Source organism: Mus pahari, chromosome 15 (assembly GCF_900095145.1).
Source record: "Mus pahari chromosome 15, PAHARI_EIJ_v1.1, whole genome shotgun sequence".
NCBI lineage: Eukaryota > Metazoa > Chordata > Mammalia > Rodentia > Muridae > Mus > Mus pahari.
In genome coordinates, this window is record NC_034604.1 from 54838464 (window position 1) to 54848519 (window position 10056).

The window sequence follows — 10056 nt, forward strand, 5'->3', positions numbered from 1 at the left end:
ACAATATCGTCTTCAAGGGAGCTGCTGCTGTATTTCTTTGAGACTTCTGTATATGGCAGGAGGAAGTGCCACAGTGCCCTGTGGTCCAGGGGCACTGAGGTAGCATAGGGTAGGATGGTTGGGAGGCTGGGGTAAGAAGTATGAATGGACATGAACTTCAAATCTCCTGCTTTAGTGGAATGATTCACTGGCTACAGCCTGGCCCAGGAAGAGGGTTCCCAAGAATCTCCGTTGAAGGTGACTCGTGTCCCTGCTGCCTCCCTCGGACACGCGCTCCAAGTGTCACCGTGCTGTGGCTTCTACTCTGAGACTCCGACTTTCCAGCGACAGGTCTACCTATCCGCTCACGGTGCGTAGTAGGGAAGGACGTTGGGCTAAAGCACCCTGTTGCTCAGGCACCTCCCTGCAAAGCCTTCCATTTCCTGAGCTTGTCCAGTAGACGACTCTAGGGGGACATCCTTCCGGACACCCGAGATGACTGTGCTAAGGTCTGGGACGTGAGCAGCTTCCTCACACCCCATGCCTGCCCTGCGAGCCTCCAGGAGCGTGGGAGAGCCAGCTGGGGTAGCTGCTGGTGCTGAGCTGCTCCATAGGGACTTCTCCCATGGGGATCCCCTTCCGGCCCCTCAGTCCACACCCCACAGAGCCCTGCTTCCTGCTCTGACAGTGAGGGAGGTATTGGGGGGGGTTATGTGCAGTCTGGACCCCTCCTCTAGGGCAGAACGCAGGTGTAAAACAAAGGCACGAGCCTTTGTTGCCATGGTATCTGTGCCCACACTGCAGGATCATACGGCCTGGCATGAGTCACTCTGTCAAGACCCCTTACGTTGGAGGGGCCTCCCTCCAGCCCTGATCATGGACTGCTGTGACATCAGCCCTAGGGGGTACCAGAGGACTGGTCATCCTTTGTACTACCCCTCTCTTTCTGCCTCTAGGCTTGCCCCAAACCTGTATGGATTTTGAACTCATGCCTCTCACAGCATGTGAGGTGGCACACAAGCCATTATTTTAAAACTCCCAAGGCTCTGGGCATTCTGAGAGTCACACAGCTAGGGCACAACTGTTTGGAGCCTCAGGTTCTCACCTGTGAAGTAGTCCACCAATCTGTGTAGGCGAGAAAGAAGCGTGACGCCCCCCAGGCCTGGAGCCCCTTCTGAATTCTACCCACCACCCACCCTCAGCAGCTTTTCCCTCAGTGTTTGACCATAGCCAAACTGGCTCCCAGGATCTGCTGGGATCTGAGCGTGGAGTGAGTGTGCTTGATTCGTTCTGTCCACAGTGGGGCTGGGACCATGCTTGCCACCCTAACCTGATGCTACCTGTTCCCCCACAGACTGCTGAAGAAGCTGCGGGTGCAGATCCGGCTCTGACTTACCCGTTTTCTAGAGCAGGAAGCAGGCTGGGCAGCTCAGGGACTTATTCCAGGCCTTCCAGCTTCAAATAGAGAGGCTGGAGTCAGAACTCAACTTTAGTCTCTGGGTCCCAAATCTACCCTCAGCAGTAATAGCTGAGTCCCAGGATCCAAGCCTTCGAGAGTGCCCTGTGGCACTCTGTGTAGTTCTGTATCACTTGCATCCCATCAGGGGGAGGAGAAACAGCTCCTGTGCCCACCAAGGGTTAATGGTGGTAGAGCTAAGTGCTTCCAGATGGGCCAGTCGGTGGCTGGGCTGGCCGGAAATGGCAGCCCCCAGCATCTCCTGGGGATCGGCCACCGCCATTCCTTCCCTCTGTGCTGTGTCTTTGGCCCCTAGCTGTCCCCTGCCCCAAGCCCTGCCAGTCTCCTTTCCCTAGGTCATACCTAAGGTCCTTGTGCTGAGAAACTGAGGCTCGGACAGGATAAGGACCCATACAGTGACTGTGAAACTCCAGGGCCGGGTGTTCTCACTTCTTTTGGGATTATGGAGTGGACCCTCTCCCTTGCTTCTTAGAAGCTATCCTGCTCACTGCAATTGATCTGAGGGTTCAGAGAAGCACAGCCCAGTGAAATTCTGGAGACACGGTTCCCCGTCCCAAGCACCTTTTTCTGTTTTGTGGTTTGGGGCTCAAACCCAGGGAGTTTGCCTTTGTACAAGAAGTCCTGTGTAGGCTTGACCCAGTGACCCTGTGACCTGTGGCATCATCTATGCTCCTCTATGACCCCTGGGTCAGGCACTCCACCTAGAGATTCATTACCTCACATGGCCTGGGCCAGTCTGAGTCTCCTCTTCTGCACAGTCCCGCCCAGTACTTTGCTAAGTAATTGCTAAGAAGATGATACCAAGAAACGAAAGCAAGATAAATAATGGAATCTCAGCTGTGCCTGACCTGAGACCTTTGTGGGACTGGAGAAGAGGAGGGGGGTGGGGCCCAGAGACACAGATGATAGGGTATAAAGAGGGCAGAACCTAGCTGTTCCTGATCTGGGATACCCCATCTCCAAACCCTGAAACCCAGCTTTCCCCAGAAGTGGGAGTGCAGGCTTTCACTAGAGTCTTAACAGTTCTTTTGAAAGGATACCCACTGTGGCATTGAGAGCTAGGGCACCTGAAATGGGGGAGGGATCTAGGGAGGCTAAAGTGGAAGAGAACCAGCCAGGACTTCTGTGGAGAGGGCCAGGGGTGGGCAGGAACACAATAGCAGGTACCTAGCTCGCTGCTGGGTAGGTTAGGAGGAAGGTGGGGGCAGGGCACCTGTCTCTGCTATATCTGTGGTTCCAGACAACCTAGTGCCACCTTTGCTGTTGCTGTATGAGCTCAGGAAGCTCACTGACCTTGTACCTCAGTTTCCCTGATATAAAACATGGCAAAGAATCCCTTCCTGTTTCCTCAGGATGCTAAAGGGGGTCTGCCTGGGCACATGGGGCAATGTTCCTGGTGACCTCGGGCAGTCTCTCTCTCTCTCTCTCTCTCTCTCTCTCTCTCTCTCTCTCTCTCTCTCTCTCTCTCTCTGCCACTTACCTCTGGGCCTTCGTTTCTTCTAGAAAACAAAGCAAAACAAGAAGACTGGATTTATCCTCATTGGGAGAGTTTCAGGAACATGACACCAGACTCAGCCACTGCTGCCTGGACAGTCCAGTCAGACATATGACAGTGAAGAAGAGAGTGTTTATATCTCAGTGCAGTCACACTGGGAAGATATGGGAACTGTTGTCCTACATCCTATCTGTGGTAGTAACAAGAGCTGGAGGGGGCACATCTAGAGCAGGGACCAAGAAGAAAGAGTACATAAGTCAGGCTGCCTCCCATCATCCTGTGGTCTGGCGCATGGTGATCGCAGGTCTGGTTCTGTGAGGTCCCGCTGGCTTCTGGGAAGGTACCGCAGCTTGAGAGGGGGACTCAGTTCCCATCATCTGCCAGTTCCTGGAATGATCTTCCTGTAAGATTTGCTGTTTCTGGAATGCAAGAAAATACCGTTTTTACACAGGGTCTCCCTGTATAACCAAGATCCGTCTTCTGGTGTGCCTATCTGGGGTCGCAGGCATCCACCACTGTTCTCAGCTTCTCAGTGGTTTTTCAGCTTGCAGGGAGTGTTTAGATCACCCTTTTGATCTGCACTCATCTGTGTTCGGAGATGAGCAGGAGTCAGACCCAAAGTTTAAGGTAGCAAGGGAGAAAGCTCCAGGCCCAGGTGAACGGTCAGGACTCAGCAGTAGCAGTGTCAGCCCTGGGTCTTTCTCTAGTGTGTCATCAGCCACTCCTTTCCTGGGGACCTGCTTAGCTAGGAATGTCTCTCCAACTCAGGTGGTCTCTTACTACAGAGTCCCAGCACGGTACTGTTCCTCACACGGGGCAAATGTTCAGTGAGATCACTACACAACTTATCAGTGCTTCCTTTACAGATGGAGAAACTGAGGCACGGAGAACACACACACACACACACACTCGTGCACCCCAGGTACCACGGTGAAGGGATGCTCCTTTACAGATGGAGAAACTGAGGCATGGAGAACACACACACACTCGCGCACCCCAGGTACCACGGTGAAGGGACGCTCCTTTACAGATGGAGAAACTGAGGCATGGAGAACACACACACACTCGCGCACCCCAGGTACCACGGTGAAGGGACGCTCCGTTTGACAGGCATCAGGCAAGTGGGGCAGGCCACTCTAATAAAAGTGACTCAGTGGCTGGCGTGGGCAGCGGAATTTCTAAACATCCTGAACGAGCCGGGGAAGGGAGGGAGCAGAGGGAAAGGAGGAAGAAAAACAAGAAACTTGGGGAAAAAGAAAGAGAGAGGAAGAAAAAAAAAAAAAAAAAAACCCTGAAATTGAAAACAGACACACGCGTCCACCCTCCCTGCTCCACCGCTCCCCCCACCTCCCCGCCTTCCCCAAGCTTGGCCAATCAGAATCGGCCCTGCAGCCTTTCCCCCAAAGTGTGTGGTGGTGGTGGTGGTGGGGCACAGAAAGCCCACAGTGGTGTGAGCTCTGGGGCTGTCTGTGGCCACAGTCCCGGCTACCCTATCTGGGACCTAGGATTGCTCTGGGAGTAACTTTGAGAGAGAGAGAACAGAGAGGAAAGAGTCCAGAGCCAGAGCGGGGCCCAGACCAGTCGTCAGTCTCCTGCCTGCCAGCTAGACCTAGGGCGGCCCCTCAGGCTGCTCCGCTGCTCCCAGAGGATGCTTTTGGAGTGAGGAGGGGCCGGGCTGCTCCTCACCCCTGAGCACCCTCTCCATTCCCCTGATTCTCCCAGGGCTTTCCGCAATCAGGCCAGCCCTTCTACTGCTTTCTGTTTTGGGGTCCAGCAAGATAAGAGAAGACAGCGAGGAGGACTTCCTGGAGGGGGTGATAGCGCACATCAGAAGCCATCTGTAGCCCGGTAAGTCCAGGGAGAAGAAACCCCATTCTGTGTTTTGCCCCCCCCCCCTCCGTTCCTAGCCCATGCCTCTTTGTGCAGGAAAAAAAAAGAAAGAAAAAAGAAGAAGAAGAAGAAGAAATTATAACAAATTCAGACGGGAGGAGGCAGGGACTCCCTTTGATAGCAGGGTCGTCCCTCCACCCTCTATGGGTGGCTCCTGCTCCCTCAATCCTGCTGCCTACCCAATCTCTTCAGACACCCACAGAGCTTTCTGGGTGCCAATTGAACAGGGCCTCCAAGGCACAGGCAAAGTCTGTGGGGGATGGGGAGAGGTAGCAGGGAGCGAGACAGGAGAATCCAGAGTAGCCAGCTGCTTTTGCAGAAACCAGGACCTCAGGCTCATAGCCCCTGTCCCTCGGACCAAGTCTTGTGCCTAAGACTAAGTCTGGCCACAGGCCAGTCAACCGCCAGACCGACTTTGGAGATCTTAAATAGATTTGCAAAATTTTCCAGATTCCTGGGACACCCTTCCAAACCCCTTAGCTGCTGAGATAAGAAAACTCCGGGTCTCAAAGTCCTGGATGGAGGGAAGTTTACAAACCCGCCTATCGGTCATGTGTCTGGCAGGGTGGGGTCTAGTTCCGGGCTGTCAGATCTGAGGGCTCCTCTGTGAGGAGGGATTGTAGCTGGTTTTCTTCTGTCACAGTCCGTTGTTTTCCTGTCTGTTCTCTCCTTTGGTGCGCGCTTCTCCACTCTATCCTAAAATCTGAACTGAGTCTAATAACACTTCCTCCCGCTTGTCCTGAGATCTCTCTGGTTCTTCTATAGACTGGCAAGCCCCACCTCCTCACTACAGAAGGACCGAACCCAGCACCCTGAATGGCCCCTGTGATGCTCACCTGCGTCCAGGGGCAGGGATGCTTCCTTTCTCTATGGTGATGTGACAGACACCGAACTGGAGCCACAGCCCAGTAGCAGGGCTGAGGTGACTCTAAGTTTCCTCTACCCCCACGGCCCCAGACAGACCTGGGCCCTCGGTCCCAGCCTGCTTTCTTACTTCCAGATGGTTAGATTCCAGCATTTGTGAAAGGAATTTACACCACCCTGCCTGGAGGCATTTGCCCTCCCCTCATCCCCCTCGGAATGTTCTTCCTCATCACTTCCCTCTCCCGGGCCCTCCAACCACGTCTCTTCCAGGCAGCCCTCCCTGGTTCCTCCCGTCTTTGGGTGCCTGCCCTGCCTGTCCTGATTAGCACCCTACCACTGGCCTCCACTCAGCCTCTCTGCCACTGTTTGCACAGCACAGCCTGTGTGGACCCAGCTCTTGCTGCTCTGTGCCCCATGCTCCCTGCTATCCCGGACCCAGCTCTGGGTTGTCGGTGGGAATGTGGTGTCCAAGAGGAAGGATTCACTGAAGTCTCCAACTGATCTTTGCAAAGTGATCGGTCCTCCCCAGTCTCCAGGGAAAGAGCAGTCACGGTGTCACTGTCACGGTGAGCCTGTTGCACGTCCACTTTGTATTCCTTACAGCGAGGCTTTCGGAGCCAGTTCTGTTACCCCTGTTTATAGAAAAGGAAACGAAGGCTGTGGGCTCACACAGCAGAGCTAGTGTCCAGGCCGAGGTGCAAGTAAACCCAAAGGCTATGCCCCTGTGTCCTGGCACTGCAACTGCAGCATCAGGCCGGTCTCCCTCCTCCTCTTCCTCCTGCAGAGCTTCCTCCTGGCTTCCATCATCCCCGGCAGAAAGTGTAGCACCATGCCTAGATGCTTCAAGAACCCCCCCCCCATGTCTGGTCCTGAGCAGGGAGGGAGGCTGTCTGGCAGGCACTTCAGACAACAGCATGGCAGAGTGGTGCTATCAGCAGCCCTCTTTCCTCTGTGGGAAAATGAAGCTGGACTTGTAATTGCTAGCAGATGTTGGGAGGCCGTGGAAAGCCCAGGGGATTCAAAGTCAAAAAGCCCATTCTTACATAAGCACCCTGGGGCTAGCCTGGCATCTCTGGGCTGCTCCATACCTAGAGGTTGTGAGCACACCGATCAACAGCAGGTGTTAACTGTTTGTTTAGAGACAGGGTCTCTCTAGGAAGTCCCGACTCTTGACTTTACTGCCGAAGTTCACCATTACAGACCAGATTGGCCTCAAACTCACGGAAATCTGCCTGCCTCTGCCTCCTGAGTACTGGGACCAATGGTGTGTGTCCCTAAGCCCGGTCATGTGTTAATTTTTGATGTGGGTTGAGTGTGTTGCCTCTCTGGGCCCCAGTCAGCTCTGTGAACAGTGTGACAGTTTGTGAGTTTAGCAAGATACAAGTTGTTAGCCTGATTACTGCAAGCTGTGGCCACAGCTGAGGACAGCCAGTGCTCTCTCTCCACTTCCTGTGCATCAGCATCCACACAGGAAAATGATCTATAGCCCTAAAAACCTCTGACTGTGGAAGGGACCTAGACACTCAGTACCTGTATACAGGGGGGGGTTTGAGACTAGCTGCCTTCAGGCTGTGATAGGGAACCTGCCTCCGGACCAGCTGCCCTCATGCTGGAAGGGGGAATCTGGCTTTTGTTCTAGGTAGGGCACATGGTGTGGTGGAGAGGAAAGAAAGAGAAGCCACCAGATATTCCAGAAAGATGGTTCTGGATCCTGGGCAGTGGGGTCCTTGGAATGGGACTTTTTTTCATAGTCAGCTCACCCTGGAAGCAATTAGGTAGGAGAAAGGAGCCGTTGCTCCCCAGAGCACCCCCCCCTCCACCGTGGCACCTCAGCTAGTGTGGGCAGAGCCAACATGGAACAGTTGTTAGGGATGCTTTAACCTTGTTTGTGCCTTGATGTCCTCTCGTTGGTCCTCAGTGCTTGGCATTCAGAAAGCTCACACACATCTGCTAGAGTAACTAAATCTTGCAATCTTGAGGAGTAGATACAAATCCTCCCCATTTTACAGATGAGGAAGTATTCGAGGAGGCTTAATCAGTTGCTCAGAATCCCGCAGATAGATAGTCCCCAGATAGGGTCTGGGCTTAGCTTTTGGGTGTTTCTGGCTTCAGAGCCTCATGAGGAAAGGCTGGGTGGGGTCCGGGACCCAGTATAAACTCCAAGGGCTTGCCTCATCTGTCCACAGCATTCCAGAGAGGGGCTCCAATCCCAGAAGGCCATGTGACAGCCGTGGGCCTCAGTCCTCTCTCAGTCGAACAAAGAGGTTGACCTCGATGATCACCGAGCTCCCTGCCACCACAGAACAATTCCAGGATTCCAAATCCTGCCAGCCCAGATTGGCAGCGGCACAAGCCCTGCTGTGTACTCAGGGATCATGCATATTTAACTTTACAATGAAAGGGTTTTCTTTTTTTTTTTTTTTTTCCTTCTTACCCTTTCTCTACACATTGCAGAGAGAGGTCTGGATCAATGGCTGCTAATGGAAAACCTTAACCTGCAACAAGGAGAACTTTCTAACCTGGAGAGGCTCCTTTAATGCACTCGGTTTCCCGTCCCAGGGCGTGTTCCTGCCAGCTTCATGACTATTTCCCTAAGAGCAAGGAGGGCTGTGTGAGAATGACCTGTAGATCCTATCCAGGGCTGGGCTTTGATTGGAAGAGGAAGCAGGCTTTTGGTCTAAAACAAAGAGGGGCACAAACAGGAGTGGTGTCTTTGGACCCCCAGGGAGCCACCCCTATGAGAGCAATACAGAATTCACACACTTGCCCCTTGCACAGAAACCCTCTCGGCATCCTTCCCCCACAAGACTTAAGGTCTAAGACTCAGAGAACGGCTTCCTGGCCACCTAGACCTGGCCCCAAGGCTCTTCTTCTCCCAAGCACTTTCTTAGGGGCACAGATAATGCTTGGTCTGATGGAGGTGGGGGAAAAATCAAAGTATGTCTGTATACAGCTTTAATCACATTAATACCCTTGCTTCTTCTGCCTTGGAGTACGCCTGTTTGATGTCTTGATGCTTGGTGCTTTTATCTGCTGGATGTTCCAGCTTCTCCATTCTGTGATGGGCAGACAGCACCGTCCCTGGGGAAGGTCAGAGGCTCGAAAATTGTCCGAATGTCAGAGATGAAAAGGTTTGGGGGGCTCATTTGGTTTGATTTCCCTATGGTATGGGGGTGGACCCAAGGTCATAAATAAAAGACAGGATGAATCTCAAGCCAGGCAGATCACAGGTGATGGGAGCAGGCAGGTGTCCATACCACCACCCAAAAGACACCAGAGGGGGGTCCCCGCTCCACCTGCTGTCTAGGGACCAGCCTTCATGCCTCTCTGGGTGATAAAGCTACAGGACAAATTTTTGCAGGAGAGGAAGGAACAAAGCTCACTCCCACCCCAAACCTCTCCTCGATTCAGGGTTTCAGGTATCGAAGTTGGCTTTGAACTGCCTTGGTAGCCAAGGATGAACTTGAGCTTTCCAATCCTCCTGTCTCTGCCTCCTAAGTGCTAGGCTGATAAGCGTGTTCCCCCATCCCCCCCCACCCCCATGCCCAGTTTTGAGCAGTGCTGGGGACCAAACTTTCTTGCAGAACAAGCCCTCTGCTGACTCGGGCACAACCCAAAGGGCCTGCTTGAAGGATGGGATGCCCTGGCGTGGTTTTCTAGATCACAGAACTCCCAGACCCACTCTGTCCCTGTTCTGACCTTGGGCTTCTCTTCAGTGAAGAAGGGATGAGGACAGACAAACGGCTCCAGCAGCCCACCCGGCTCTGCTTCTATCACTGAAAGCTCTTTCTGGGTGCCTGGTGGCAGACTCCTCCTTTTCTAGACAGGGTCTTTATGGAGCTCAGGCTTACCTTGAGCCTGATACTCAGATGAAGTTCACCTTGAACTTCTGACCTGCCTCCCTCCATCTCCTGTGTGGAGGAGGGGTAGGCACACACCACCACTCCAAATTTATGAGGAGCTGGGGATCGACCTGGAGAGTTGCTCACACGCTAGGCTAACACTCTCCCAACTGACCTACATACCCTGTTCCTCCTGCCAGGCTTTGTGAGGCCGCTGGTCACATTTTGTTGGGGATCTTATTTTCTTTTCTGGCAAGTGGGTTTCCAAAAGCTGTAGTCCCACAAGCCCCTCCTCTTCTTCATCTGAGGCTGAGCTTAAATGGTACAGAGGCAGCAGGGAAGTCCAGACCACTCCAGAGGGAGGCCAGCCTGGTCTACAGAGCAAGTTCCAGAACAGCCAGAAATACATAGAGAAACCTTGTCTCAGAAGAGAAGAAGGAGGGGGGGGAGAGGAGGAGGAGGAAGAGAAGAAGAAGAAGAAGAAGAAGAAGAAGAAGAAGAAGAAGAAG

The 10056-nt window shown here is 53.4% G+C and overlaps 1 protein-coding gene across 2 annotated transcripts in view; it reads left to right on the forward strand.

Moving 5' to 3' along the window:
• The first annotated feature begins 4377 nt into the window (after nt 1–4377).
• Pdgfrb (platelet derived growth factor receptor beta) overlaps nt 4378–10056 on the forward strand; it is a 38630-nt gene continuing 32951 nt past the window's right edge. For both annotated transcript variants that reach the window (XM_021214467.1, XM_021214466.1), the window contains exon 1: nt 4378–4799. The gene's annotated coding sequence lies outside the window, so the exon portion shown is untranslated. The remainder of the gene's footprint in view (nt 4800–10056) is intronic.